The sequence below is a fragment of the Hetaerina americana genome, unplaced genomic scaffold, assembly GCF_022747635.1.
Source record: "Hetaerina americana unplaced genomic scaffold, ioHetAmer1.1.p SCAF_7, whole genome shotgun sequence".
Classification (NCBI taxonomy): domain Eukaryota; kingdom Metazoa; phylum Arthropoda; class Insecta; order Odonata; family Calopterygidae; genus Hetaerina; species Hetaerina americana.
In genome coordinates this window covers 33248119-33254426 of record NW_027287316.1, presented here as the reverse complement: position 1 = coordinate 33254426, position 6308 = coordinate 33248119, and positions in this window count along the sequence as shown.

Below are 6308 nucleotides of genomic sequence, written 5' to 3'. Positions count from 1 at the left end.
CTTCCAAGCAGTATAGCCTTAAATAACCTACAACTACACACCATACAATATAGAGCATATTGCATGACAAACAAAGAGACCAAAAAACAAAATTTGCTCAATAAGTTTGGTAAAAATTATTTCAAGTAATTTAGCAAAGAGGTGATAAATTTCCTTTCTTGCTTCCCGAGGAATTACAAACTCATCCTGTCTTTATAAAAAATCTAGACATATTTTGAACCAAAGTTTCAGAGAGGAGAAAGACAAGCATCCAAAACACATTTTTAACAGTCATTTCTCCAACTTTACCCACCATTCCATCCCAAAATAAAAGTCTCCTACCATTCCAGCTTTCTCAAATTTTCCTGTAGGTGGCGACCCAGTGCGATTCAAGCTTATAATTAAAACTAGTTTTTGGCGATTCTTTCATTCTCTTAGGACTTCAATCTTTCCCTCAATTGAGTCAAGTCAACAAAATAGTGAACTGCATGTATGAGATCAATGAAAAACATTATTCCATTCAGGTTGAGCCTTAATACAAACTTTAAAGAAAATTTTTTCTAGAGAGCTGCTGAAAAATATGAGCAGATTGACATTTTTTAATGATCTATGATCAATGTAGATGCTATTCTCATTCAATCACATATTTATCACAAATTATTGAAAGATGATAAAGATACAAGCATTAAAGACTATACATTTAAAAATTACAAAATATATTTCCAACAAACCTCAAACTGAAGATAGAATTAATTAATGCCAAGTGGCCACTGCAAACTTTTTATAAACCTGTATCTTTGTTGAAACTTAAAAAATTACTCGAAGACAATTTTAAGTACCCTTCATAGCAAACAATAAAGTTTGACACAGAGATTTCTCTCTGATTTAAGTATAATTGCAGCACACGTGTAAACATATTATGAAGGTATAGATTAAAAATAAAATAGAGTTCAATGAGAGAAAAACGGTGGAGAATAAATAATGTTAATGATTGCATACATCAGTAAATATTTACCAAGGATGAAATATGGCATTTAAAGATTTATATAAATTATTTTATTTCAAATTTTCATTAGGTATTTATCATCTTTCGTTATTATTGATATGGAGGTATCAAATATCCAAGTGAAATAATTAGCATCACTACAAACAATTAAGCACACTTGCATAGACGATGAAGAGATTCAAGAAAAACACAAAATACAATTTGAAACAATGAAAAAACAATGGGTGAATGGTAGATTATAAAAATTAATGACAATTTCTCCACTCAAACTCAAGAGGAAAATAATGTAATCATACCATAAGAAAATATTAATGTTTGCTGAGCTCACTTTTCCTAATAAAACGTTGGGGTACCCATCTAGGTAGCCAAGTATACATGCACATCAGTACATGGGAAGTAAATTATCATCCTTCTTGTAAAAAAATCCATTCAATTTTTAACATACATAACATGTAGTTAATAAAGATGCTATTATGCAGTAATTACTTCAATAACACACATTAATAATAGGTATAGAGTACTTCACTTGTAAATTTTTCACAGGAAAAACAAGATTTCTCTTAATTTTTGTTGGTATGAGCAAAATGTCCGACAGCAACAGACACCTTTCTCAAACTTGAATATTTTCACGGCATTATTCAATTATTTCCACAAAACATGAATTGTACAATTATCAACATACATTTTAAATTGTACTGCAGTACAATGCACACAATAATTGATGGGTTTGAGGAAGCATTAAAATATGTGACCAATGTGACTAAAATATTCAATACGATAACTAAGCAATGAATTAATCAGTCAACATGCCATATGAAAAGTTAATTTAATGCAAACATGGTATAAAATGACACAATGCTCATCGTTACAGGCATCGTAAACTGTAATTAGAACAGGCCATATTCCAAACTTGATTTAGGGGGTAAAGGAATGAAACTTTCCAAAAATTTGTTTAAAATTCAAATCTAGATTTCTTCAGAAAATTTAACAGACAAAATAGTGATATTATGGATAACATTTTTATATATATTTATCTGACAAATGTATCCTTCAGGGCCAATGCTTCTGTCAATCAATCATTCTGAGATACCATTGGCATTCCATTTAAAAAAAAACACAGGTATGCAATGGCATGTTTACCAAATTCTGTCAATATATTTTGTTTAACATCAGATCAGCTTTTTGTCTCTCTCCCATCAAACATGGAATGCTGAATGACTTTTGAGAAAAATTTTCCAACAATATTTTTATGTAGCCCTACCAACTTGCACAAATCTTGCAACTTGGAAGTAAACTTCGAAATATGGTGGGGAAAAGTGCTCCATTTCTTTTACCTGAGCTCATCAAGTTTGCTGAAAGACTAGTCTTTCTTTGAACCATTTTAATAATATCTTCATATTTTCACAATTACTAAAACTTTGAACTAGCAAAAAAAAAATCTTGGCTCGGGACACAAAGACACCTTTGAGTTTTGCCATATGCTTATCTCAGACTAAATTACTTTTCCAGGGCAAATCTTCTTGGAGATGCACAAAAAGCTTTTCTTCCTCCACAATTAATATATCTATCTATTTCAAACACATATAACAGCATGCTGGCAGGTAGGTGTCTATTTGCCACAGTTAAACTGGCAACAGTTAGATGGGCTCAGTCAAATCCTTTTCAAGGATTACTCCCATCATAAAGCACAATTAAATTGGTTACATGTCACACCCATTTATCATAACCAAGGCAATACATAGAGCCCTTTAGTCAATTGTTATCACTACACTATTATGAACTAAGAGAACAAGGGTGACTGGTATCTAATATCATAGTACAGCAGTCTTTTTATCCTCATAGTCTAATTGAGGAGCAACATGGGCTAGCAATGCCTCATTTGACGAGGAAGATAAATTGAAGGCTCTAAACCCTTCAAGCATACCCCTATGCCTCAATATAAATATTCAAGGTATTCAACAAGATGCTTGGAAGGGGAGCCAAATTTTGGCAGATCATTGAGGCACTACCAGTCATTAGGGAATTCAATCTTGACGATCTAAGCAAAAGAAAGAATCCAATAATTTCCTCATGCTTCTGTCTATTAATAGAGAAGTTGGCAGTGCATCATACCGTGTTGGTCTGCTTATCATTCTTGCTTTGCAAGCCACAAAGGCCACCACTCCATATCACCTAGCACGTTTTTATCTAAACTATGACGTGGGCCAAGCCAAAGATTGGTGAGTGTGGGTAGATGCCATGCTTTGACCGGTTAACTTTTAGCAGTCTACAGTATTTAACTGAGGTGTTTCATGCCAGGAAAACATTCCCTAACGTGACATTGGATTTAAAAAAAAACAATTATCTTGCAATAATTTTAATCAGATAAATCTCCATAATTTGGGAATTTTTTTTTAACCAACAAGGTTGAATTTTTATGTTTAAGATGATGATGAAATAATAGAGTAATTTTTCTCCAAAACAAAATGAGGTCAACTGATCTTGATTCATTCATTCCTGTCCACACTCAAGTTAACTCTTTGACCAGCGCAGAAAATACTTTCAAATGTGGCCTTCATATTTAGAAGGGCATATAACCTAAGTCATTCCATAAGCAAGCCAAAACGGTATTCTATTTATGCATACTATATTTTGTTGTGAATATTAATGGAAGTCACAACCAAGTCTTATGAAAACCAGACTTGCAGGGTATGTGAACGAAAATTTCAATGATGGCTAAATGATAATTTTAACATCTGGGATACTACAACGCTATATGAGGGTGACTTCTTGAAATATTAGAAAAACATTTGAAGGAATCAACACAAATAGTAGGAAAGTTACACAAACCATCTACAAGTATGTGTGTAATGAGATAAAAACGTATCACTGCATTGTTTGCTTGTTTTCCTTCAAAGTGCTGAGCTATGAAAATTGTTTTTTCGGATCACATTAAAAAAAAAGTTCACAAGAGCAGAAAAAAAATGTTTCACTTCAAACTGAAACAGAACCCAAATATCATATTGAAATGAACTGCAACAAAGCAAACATGCTAAATTAAATGTATCAGAAAAATAAGAAAAGTTGATATAATCTTAACTTATGATTCTGACATCAAAATATTGTAAATGTCTGCAAAATTACGAACTGATCTCAAAACAACATACACACAACAAAAAAATCAAAATATCTTGGGTGGTACATCAATTAATGAATTCAAAATGAAATTCATTCACATTTTCGTAAAATAGGACCTCTAACATGGAATGAAAAATTAAACCTTAGACATATGGGTGAAATTCATTGAAAAATGATGAGAGATAACTAAAGAAATCTTTTTTAAATTAATTCGATTAAAAAATGATCATGGATATGTAAACTAGTCAGAAAATTTCAAAGAAATTACTTCATGGTGAAGAAAAAAATAAGGCCCCATAAGAAACTGTCAACACCCTAATTAATCTATAACAATGTTTCTATAGGCCACCGAAATAATATGACTGACTTTGTGTAGCATTTACAAATGGGAAAAATATTGTGCAGCAATTTTATTGATATCATGCATTCATTTCCTACTTTCATCATTTCCTATCAGCGGAATATATGGTCAAAGGCACTTTTAGGGTTTATATTTGAAAGTTCACCCTAATAATTGGCTACTAATGTAAACCCTTTTTGCAGTTAAATACAACACACTGCTATTATAATATCAATAAAATTTTCATATTATGAAGTTAAACACATATGTATTTCGTAAGTACATATCAATGAAATTTAAAACAAAATGTCCGGCAGAAAAAAAGCATGCTTTTTATTACAAAATACATCAGGTATAGGTATTATTTTCTGACATTAGCACAAAATAAGCCAATTACATATTTGGCAGGAAAAAATCAGACTGCAAAAACTGGTGATATCAAGAAGTAAGCCAATAAACATTTTTTCTTATTGTCCAAATTTATCAATTTTAGAATACGCATTCCAATACATCATGATATTTCAAGACAACTGATTCTTATGAGAACTATGAATGCATGATAAGAATATAGTTTCCTAAGGCTTTAACATTAATCAATTAATAGAAAAGATTTTAACAAAATCATTGCTGCACAAATTTCCCAAGAAAAAATTAAAATTATATATGAACCACAATATGTTTATATTAGTTGTATAGAAATAACATGGTACATGCACATACACACAAACATATTCTTTACGAAAATTGGAAAATACAACAATGAATCCTTGATAATAAAAAATGAAAGCTATCGTGATTCCTAAAGAATGCAAAATCTCCTACCAATAGCAAAAAAAGATATTTCAGCAAATAAAATAATAGTTGTCAATTAGAAAATATATTGCTTGTCTAATATTTCATGATTAAATTGTGAAGGTGCAATCAAAATAATATTAAGGCATAGTAATAGAATTAATATATTAATAACTACCAATCAATATCTCTACTCGAAGAGTACATGTATTCAAAGACATAAACTAAGATGATTAATAAAGTAATGAACATCTTAAAAATTTGAGATAAAATTTCACCCATACTTAGCAGAATTTAATCCCATAAATGTTCTAATGGTGAGTTTAGGATATTCCTCTATAAGGGGAAGACTTAAACCGTAAAAAAATGAGATGTTGAGGGCAGTAAAAAAATCCACACACACAAATGCAGTGGATGAGGCTCAATGAAACATGAGATCCATTGTTGAACGGGGACAGTAGTTATGAGCATGAGATGAACAAGGCCATCAAGTGAGGTAAACTATGGACCATGGTTTAACTCAAGCACATGAACGGCTCTGTTTACTGATAATTACATAGTTGATAAATCAAAACAAAAGAAAAGTTTTACTACATTCCTGTTTGGCAATTCTTTCTCTCACCTACACTGACAAGAACCCATCTTTTTTTTTAGGGTATCATGATACACTCCCCCATGATTTTAAACAAGAGTTAAGATTGTTCCCAAACACCATTTTCAAAACTATACTTAATGGATTCATTACGCTTCCATGGTAAGACAAACATTGAGTACCTCATCTCAACCAAACAATTATGCTGTAACCATACCTCTCAAAGAGCATGACAACTGATCATTATGAGACAAAACATTCATTGTTCCACTACAGAATCATGGGTGTATCCCTTTTAGAAGACCATCCACAAGTAGAGTGTATGGAGGCTAAACATTTGCCATTTTTTAACCCAAAGAAGATGCCAAATGATGCTAAAATGAATGTAGCTATTTTCTAAATACCTCATTAGCTTAAAGATTCCTAGAAATCAATTGCCTAGAATAAGAGAGTACATCAGTCATTGGATTTTTTTCTGATAT